This window comes from Prionailurus bengalensis, chromosome B3 (genome assembly GCF_016509475.1).
Source record: "Prionailurus bengalensis isolate Pbe53 chromosome B3, Fcat_Pben_1.1_paternal_pri, whole genome shotgun sequence".
NCBI lineage: Eukaryota > Metazoa > Chordata > Mammalia > Carnivora > Felidae > Prionailurus > Prionailurus bengalensis.
The window spans coordinates 112030051-112039316 of NC_057355.1; the positions used below are offsets into that span (position 1 = coordinate 112030051).

Consider the following 9266-nt stretch of genomic DNA (forward strand, 5'->3'; position numbering starts at 1 on the left):
TACTGAGTCTTTGGAGCAAATGCTACAAAGAATATTGTTTATTTAGGAACACAGTTAACGCTAGCAGACATTTATCGAGCCCTTACCATGCCCGGGGACTTGGGTTTCATGCTCTACGGGAATCTTCACAACGATCCTATTTATTATTCCACCTTACAGGTCAGGACACGAGGCCCAGAAAGGGTAAGCAACATGCCAAACAAAAGCAACCCAGCTTATATGAGAACTAACAGGGAATAAAATCCAGGTGTATTGGATTCCAGACACTGTACCCTAAAAACTGCTCCCTTATGCTGGCCTTTTAGCTCCTTATAATTACTAGTTATTAGCGTTCATCAGAGTCTCCCTTCTGTTTCTCCTTGCACACAAAAACCGGGCCCAGGAACATTGGGCAGAACTTAAGTTTTGTGCCTGGCAACTCCAGACCTTTCTGTTGCTGTTCTTTCCATCCAAACCCACAGGGCTTCCCTACCAGGCTCAGTCCTCTGCTCTCAGCCTTCCCAGCTTCCTCCGAATCATGCTATAAGTCACACGTCATTTCTTTGGAGAATATTCTGGGACGAAAGCCTCTTGCCGTTGAATGCAGCAAAGTCCAATGGAATGACCTTTCCCTTCCAGTTTGAGAAGGTCAGGCTAAGAGTCTTCTGCCAAGAGCTGGAGCTGGTTCTCCCTCTCCAGCTCTTGCTTCTTTAAAAGTAAATTAAATTAGTTTAGTGAAAACTTTTTTTTGATGTTTATTTATTTTGAGAGAGACAGAGAGAGAGAGAGAGGGCCAAGCACGCGTGTGAGTGGGGGAGGGGCAGAGAGAGTAGGTAGACAGAGACAGAGCATGAGCAGGGGAGGAGCAGAGAGAGAGACACAGAATCCGAAACAGGCTCCAGGCTCCGAGCCGTCAGCACAGAGCCCGATGCTGGGCTCGAACTCACAAACTGTGAGATCGTGACCTGAGCTGAAGTCTGACACTCAACCGACTGAGCCACCCAAGCTCCTGCTTTGATGTGGGTCCATTCCTGCCACCACACAGAAGCACAAGGAGGCAGAGTTTTAGGGGGGCAACCTTTCATTGTTGGTTGCCTCAGAGTGTCTTGGAATCCTAAGGGCCATTTAGCTGTGATTTAGAGCTGACAGGGACCCTGTAAATCACACATTCTAACCCCTCAGACCCACAGCATCAATTCACTGTGGAACTGTGACTCTATCAGTTACTGGCTGTGTGACCTTGGGCAAGGTGACTAACCTCTCTGTGCCTAAGTTTCTCCGTCCATAAAATAGGGAAGTGATACACACAGGGTGTTTTAAGGACTGAATGAACAACGATTAGACCACAGTGCAGGCAACTCGTAAGTGCTTAATAAATGATAGCTTAATATTGATACAACACAGACACTGTAAGGGATACTTCTAATGCCAATGTTTTCTCAGAGCAGGGCTAGAGTTAGGCTGTGTGGTGCCTCAAATGAGATGCTTATCTGGGACACAGGAGAAATTTGAGGCTAAGAATGGATTGGCAAATTAGTTAGCTTTGTGATCTTGAGCAGTCCCTGAACTTCTCCCTCACTTATCTTCAGTGATTACCTCTGACAACTGCTCCTTATGGCTGCCACTCAGATCTCCTAAAGTAAAAAAATAAAAAGAAACTGACCAGTCCTTTCCTTCAGATGATCACATCCTCCTTTATTCTACTCAGGATAGTTTTAGAAGAAAGGATCCTTGCAACTAGAAAAACTTTCTGTGTGTACTCCCAGAAAGATGAAGCTCTTACTGTGTAATAGAGATCGTAATAGCCACGGCACCGAGCATTTCCGCTGAGTTGGGTGCGGTGCGAAGCCCTGCCCAGCGAACATGACAGAAGCTGGAGTTGAGCAAGGTCAAGTAACTTGCCCAATGTCATTTAGCTGGTAGGTGGCAGAACCAGGGTCTGAAACCAAGTCTCTCTGATGCCGAAATGTGTGCTCTTCACCGCAGCACTGCTGCCTTGATTAGGAACATAACAGAGAGCTTTAGAATGGAAAGGAACCTTGGAAATGACCTAGTCATAGCACCCCAAACCATTCCTTTTAATCAACAATAGCATAGCTGCCGTTATCTCTATTAAGTTACTCCCTGCTGGCTCCAGTTCGTAGAATAGCGAGTTGGAGAAGTGCGGCTTGCAAAGGCTTGCAAACTCCTTGTGTGGCTTGAGACCCCTTCCGTGGTCAGTGTAGTTTGAAGTTGTCATGCACTTGACAGAGGTGGCCGTTCAAGGGGTGTCAGGGTATTGAAAGGCAGCAGTTGGAGATGCTGGTTCCCTGAAGCTGCGAAGGAGATCTTGAGGTATCTAGAGCACTCAGATGCTCTTTCCAGGGGTGAGTAGGGAAAATGCTGCTGGGGCTGTCATATAACTTTCCAGAATCCAACCATTTCTTCCAAATGTCAGCGCTGAACTCCGTGCTTCTGGCATTCTGCTCCGGGCTTGGTAGGGATGGCAGTGACTGGCACAACCTGTTGCTGGCTGAAAACAACACAGTCACCCCACGCTCTTCCTTCCCGTCACTGCCAGGGCCTGTGTGACCTTGAACAAGTCTCTCGAGGATCAATTGAATAGTTCAGACTGCAAGCATACTGGTTAAAATAAATAGATAAATAGAAATGATAATGTGTGAACAATTGTTCTGTATTTATAGAAAGGTATTCCTCTAGGCCACACTTCCCCCACCTCTGTAGCATGATTACAAGCCAAATGTTGTGGCAATTCAAGGAGAATGAGAGGAAATTTGCTTTGAAATAGGAGGAGAAACTGACCTGGCTGGTTTGGTAACTGGTCCAAAGAACACAGTGTCCTCTGGAGGCTGACAGCTGCTGGAGTAAGTCTGTTCCTCTTGACGGTCAGACCGACCCTCTCTGGCCAGTTGACTCATAGCAAGCAGAGAAGGTCAACGACATTTCTGGAAAGCCCACTCTATCCTTCACAGTGAGATGTGCTGAGGTGGGAGACGATAGAGATTTTTATGTATTGATGAATAACGGGAAGATGTCCACAGTGAAAAGTGATTCCAATGAGGCAGGTTACAAAACAATACATGGCATAGCATCACATGTAGATTCTTTTTACAAAGGAAAGAGCATGGGTAAATTATCAGAAAGAACGTACACAAATGGGATTAAAGAAGGCAGAGTGGGGATTTTCATTATTTTACTGAGTATACTTCGATATTATTTGAATTTTTCCTAAAGAGAATGCATTGCTTTTCTCCCCCCAATTTTCTTTGGTATTTTCTTTAAAGTCAGTTTTACTCACTACTAGGTATTTGTCCAAAGGACACAAAAATGCTGATTCAAAGGGACACATGCAAGCCAATGTTTATAGCAGAGCTATCAACAATGGCCAAATTATGGAAAGAGCCCAAATGTCCATCAACTGATGAATGGATAAAGAAGATGTGGCGTATATATAGACAATGGAATATTACTCGGCCATCAAAAAGAATGACATCTTGCCATTTGCAACAACGTGGAAGGAAGTAGAGGGTACTATGCTAAGCAAAATTAGTCAGAGAAAGACAAATATCGTATGATTTCACTCATATGTGGAATTTAAGAAACAAAACAGGTGAACATAAGGGGAAAGAAAGGAAAAATGAGATAAAAAGCGAGAGGGAGACAAACTATAAGAGACTCTTAAATAAAGAGAACAAACTGAGGGTTGTTGGAGGGGTGTTAGGTGGGGGGTTGGGCTAAATGGGTGATGGGCATTAAGGACGGTACTTGTTGGGATGAGCACTGAGTGTTCTATGTAAGGGGTGAATCACTAAATTCTACTCCTGAAATCGTTGTCACACTGTATGTTAACTAACTTGGATTAAAAAAAAAAAAGAATTATAAAGAAAATAAAATCAGCTTTACTGAAGTCAAATTTATATATAATTACCAAGTAATTATACATATATATGTAAAAACACTCTTTTCAAACTGTGTGGTCACATGAGTTTTGGCAAATCTATACAGTCATGTAACCACCATCCCGATCAAGATATGGAACATTTCCATCACCCTTGAAAGTTCTCTTCTGCCTCCTTGCAGTCAATCTCCTACCCTTACTCCCTGCCCCAAGTGACCATCGATCTTATTTTTTAAAAATGGTAGGGGCGCCTGGGTGGCTCAGTTGGTTAAGCGTCCGACTTCGGCTCAGGTCACGATCTCGCGGTCCATGGGTTCAAGCCCCGCGTCGGGCTCTGTGCTGACTGCTCAGAGCCTGGAGCCTGTTTCAGATTCTGTGTCTCCCTCTCTCTCTGACCCTCCCCTGTTCATGCTCTCTCTCTCTCTGTCTCAAAAATAAATAAACGTTAAAAAAAAATTTTTTTTTTAAATGGCAATAAATGGGATCATACAGTATGCAGGTAGCTTGTTATGCCTGGCTTCTTCCAGTAGCTTAATGATTTGGGATTTGGACATGCAGTTAGTTCTTTTTCATACTGATTAGTATTCCATTGTATGATAGCTTATCCATTCACCAATGTGGCTTGTTTTCTGCTTTTGCGAATTACAAATAAAGGTGCTGTAAACATTTTTGTACAAGTCATTATGTAGATACAAGTTTTCTCTTGGGTAAATACCTAAGAGTGAGATTGTTGGGTCATATATTAAATGTATGATTAATTTTATAAGAAAGTGGCAAACTATTTTTCAGAGTCACTGTACCATTTTGCATTCCCACAGTGCCCCACATCTTCATCAGCTTTATTTATTACCAGTTGTTTGGATGAGTCATTCTAGTAGGTATGTAGTGTTATCTCATTATGGTTTTAATTTGCATCTTTCTAATGACTAATAATATCGAACACCTTGCATGTGCTTATTTGCCATGTGTATATTATTTTCAGTGAAGTGCTTCAAATCTTTCATTTATTAAAAAACTGAGTTATCTTCCTAATATGGAACCGTAAGAGTTCTTAATATATTCTGGATATAAGTTTTTTTTTTTTAAGTTTATTTATTTTGAGAGAGAGAGAGATTGAGAGAGAGAGAGAGACAAGTGGCGGGGGGGGGGGGCGGTGCAGATGCAGGACTCGAATCGTGAGATCATGAACCATGAGATCATGAACTGAGCTGAAACCAAGGGTCAGAGGCTTAACCATCTGAGCCACCCAGGCGCCTCTGGATATAAGTTCTTTATTAGAAGTGTGTTTTTGCAAATATTTTCTCCCAGTCTGTACTAGTTTTTCCATTTTTCTGAATGTTGTCTTTTGAACAGCAAAGGTTTTTCATTTGGTGAAGTGTAATTTATTCTTTTTTTTTTTTTTTTTTTTGTATGTAGTTTGTCCTTTTTGTGTCCTATTTAAGAATTATTTGCCTAGGGGTGCCTGGGTGGCTCAGTCAGTTAGGTGCTGACTCTGGCTCAGGTCACCATCTCACAGTCTGTGAGTTCAAATCCCATGTTGGGCTCTGTACTGATCCCTCAGAGGCTGGAGCCTACTTCGGAGTCTGTGTCTCCCTCTCTCTCTGCCCCTCCCCACTTGTACTCTGTCTCTCTCTCTCTCTCTCAAAATAAATAAAACATTAAAAAATTAAAAAAAAAACCTATTTGCCTAACCCAATATGACATATTTTTTTTCTGTATTTTCTCTTAGAACTTTATAGTTTTAGCTCTTACATTTAGGTCTATGATTCATTTTGTGTTCATTTTTAACAGCTTTTTAAACAGATATAATTCACATACCATGCATTTAATCCATTCAAAGTGTACAATTCAATGCTTGTTTGTATATTTAGAGTTGCAGTCATCAGTATAATCTGATTTTAAACATTTTTATCAAAACAAAAAGAAATGTCATTACCCATTAGTAGTGTGACTTCATATTTCTCCTCCCACACTCTTAGGTCTAGACTTTCTATCTCTATAGACTTACCTACTGAGTTACTTTTTATGTATGGTAAAGGTAAGGGTCAAAGTTCATTTTCGTACATGTCTGTCCAATTGTTACAGCATTGTCATTTGCTGAAGACTATCTTTTCTCTAGTGAACTACTCTGTCATCCTTGTCCATAATCAATTGACCAATATGTGTGAGTCATGTTGAACTCTCTGTTCTGTTTCATTGATCTATGTGTCTGTCCATATGCCAAAACCACACTGTCTTGATTAATATGGTCTCGTAAGAGATATAAAATGCAATAATGTGAGTCCTCCAATTTTGTTCTTTTTCAAAATAGTTTTGACTACATTCTTTGCATTTCCATATAAATCTTAGGATCAGCTTGTCAATTTCTTAAAAAAATAAGCAAGGCGGGGATTTTGATTGGGGTTTCTTTGAATTTTTAGGTTAATTTAGGGAGAATTGACATTTTAACAATATTGAGTCTTTTGATTCATGAACATAGTATATCTCTCTCTCTCTCTTTTTTTTTTTTAGGTCTTCTTTAATTTTTCTCAGCAATATTTTACAGTTTTCAGCAATAGGTATTACATTTTTTTCTTAGACTTATTCCTAAGAATTTCATGGTTTTCCGATGCTATTGTAAATGTTATCTTTTAAATTTTAATTTCTGATTGTTTACTGTTAGTATCTTGAAATATGCTTTTTGCATATTGACCTTGTATTCTGACTTTACTAAACTCACTTATTTTATTCATTGTTTTATAGATTCTTTGAGATTTTCTACATGGATGATAATATTGTTTTTTTCTAAAGTATATGTCTTTTATTTCTTTATTTTGCCTATTGTACTATTAAAGAGCACTGATTCAGTGAGAACAGACATTTTGCTGAGTTCCTAATTTTAAAGGAAAAGTATTTTTTCACCATTAAGTTTGATGTCCTCTATCAGCTTGAGAAAGTCATCTTCTATTCTTACTTACCCGAGTATTTTTATTATGAAAAGGTTCTGGATTTTGGCAAATGCTTTTTTTTTTTTTTTTTTTTTTTTTTTTTTTTTTTTTGGTGTGTGTGTGAGAAGTTTATTTATTTTTGAGAGAGAGAGAGAGAGAACACGTGTGCATGCATGCATGCACATAAGTGGAGGAGGGGCAGAGAGGGAGAGGGAGACAAAATCCAAAGCAGGTTCCAGGCTCTGAGCTGTCACAGCAGAGCTTGATGTGGGGCTTGAACCCATAAACTGTGAGATCATGACCTGATCCAAAGTCGGATGCCTAACCGACTGAGCCACCCTGGCGCCCCTTGGCAAATGCTTTTTTTAAAAATCTATTGAGATAACCCTATGTTTTTTCCTTTTTTAGTTTACTGATATGGTGACTTTACACTATTGATTTCTTTGAATGTTGAACCAACTTTGCATTCCAGGGATCGATTCTGCTTGGATAAATATATATGTTTTTTCCCTGGATTTGATTTGCCAAAATTTTATTAAGAACTGTCATGTTTAGGGGAGCCTGGGTGGCTCAGTTGGTTAAGCGTCCGACTTCAGCTCAGGTCACGATCTCGCGGTCCGTGAGTTCGAGCCCCGAGTCAGGCTCTGGGCTGATGGCTCAGAGCCTGGAGCCTGCTTCCGATTCTGTGTCTCCCTCTCTCTCTGCCCCTCCTCCATTCATGCTCTGTCTCTCTCTGTCCCCAAAATAAATAAACATTAAAAAAAAAATTAGGGGCGCCTGGGTGGCGCAGTCGGTTAAGCGTCCGACTTCAGCCAGGTCACGATCTTGCGGTCCGGGAGTTCGAGCCCCGCGTCAGGCTCTGGGCTGATGGCTCGGAGCCTGGAGCCTGTTTCCGATTCTGTGTCTCCCTCTCTCTCTGCCCCTCCCCCGTTCATGCTCTGTCTCTCTCTGTCCCAAAAATAAACGTTGAAAAAAAAATTAAAAAAAAAAAAATTAAAAAAAAAAAAAGAATTGTTATGTTTAGACCTCCCACGATCATGTCTGGAGAGTGGTTGGTATTCTGCCAGCTTTGGAGATGAGAGGGAAAACAAGCTTGGCAGAGGTACCCATTCCATTCCCAGCTTGCTCTGTAGCTGGTGTTTGGAAGACTCTCTGCAACAATGTTCAAGCCCTGAGCAGGAAAGCCTCCTTCCAGCACTCTTTGACACCATCTCTGCCTCGTTCTTGAAGGCATCATGGCTGCCTTCAGACCTCTGGTGAAGCCCAAGATTCTTAAAAATAAGACCAAGAAATTCATCTGGCACCAGACTGATAGCTCAAAATCAAGCGCAACCAGCGGAAACCCAGAGGCATTGACAATAGAGTGTGCAGAAGATTCAAGGGCCAGATCTTGATGCCCAACATTGGTTACGGGAGCAACATGAAAACAAAGCACATGCTGCCCAGTGGTTTCTGGAAGTTTTTAGTCCATAACCTCAAGGAGCTTGAGGTGCCACTGACGTGCAACAAATCTTACTGTGCAGATTGCTCACAATGTCTCCTCCAAGAACCACGAAGCCATGGCGGAAAGAGCAGCCCCGTTGGCCATCGGTCCCATTGCCAGGCTGTGCAGCAAAGTAAATGATCAGGCAGCTTATGTGCATGTCGTATTTGTGTTACTAAAACCATAAACCTACAAAAAAAAAAAAAGAATTGTCATGGTTAGATTTATAAGCATATTATCTCAGAGTTTTTGGTAATATCTTTTTCTGGTTTTTATATCAGGATAATGAAGGGAGACGTGTTCTGCCTCTTCTGTTTCTTGAGAGGGTTTGTAAAATTGGTACTATTTCTTTATTATTTTCTTCCTCATTTTTTTAGTTTGAATACTTCTACATTATTTGAATCTTGCCTAAAGAGAATGCAATAGTTAAAACTTTTTTTTTCTATTTTGAGATAATTTTATACTTACATAAAAATTGCAAAAAAACAGTATGGAGAGTTCCCCATTTATCTTTCACCCAGATTTTCCTAATGTTAACATTGTACATGATCATCAAAACCAGGAAAATAACATTGATATATTACTGTTAATTAATTCATATATCTTATTCAAATTTTACCACTTTCCCAATAATGGCCCTATTCTTGTCTAAGATTCCACAGTCCATTTAGTTGCCATGGACCTTTTTCCCCTCTCTCCTTTCAACACTTTTGAATAATTTAGTATGAAGCCATTAGCTTGTGCCAAACAAAGTATTCATCAGTGGGGAGTGGGAGTTTCAGAGACCTGTCATAGACATAGGAGCCCAAATGTGGTGAGGCACATCAATGGATTGGAGTGGTGAGGGCCCAACAGGATTGTTAGGGACTTAGTTGAGAGAGGAGGGCCCTCTATGCAAGGGGAAGGGGTAAGGGTGGGCCCAGAGTAAGTGAGATGATGAGGGCATCCGTACAGGGCTATGATGGTAACAACAGAAGAT

The 9266-nt window shown here is 40.9% G+C and overlaps 1 non-coding gene and 1 pseudogene across 1 annotated transcript; both read left to right on the plus strand.

The window, feature by feature from the left end:
* Window positions 1–7827: 7827 nt before the first annotated feature.
* LOC122469874 lies at window positions 7828–7967 on the plus strand. Its single transcript, XR_006293753.1, has one exon. It is a non-coding gene; the product is annotated as a small nucleolar RNA SNORA7 (small nucleolar RNA).
* A 72-nt stretch (window positions 7968–8039) lies between these two features.
* LOC122469224 lies at window positions 8040–8474 on the plus strand (annotated as a pseudogene).
* The last annotated feature ends 792 nt before the right edge of the window (window positions 8475–9266 follow it).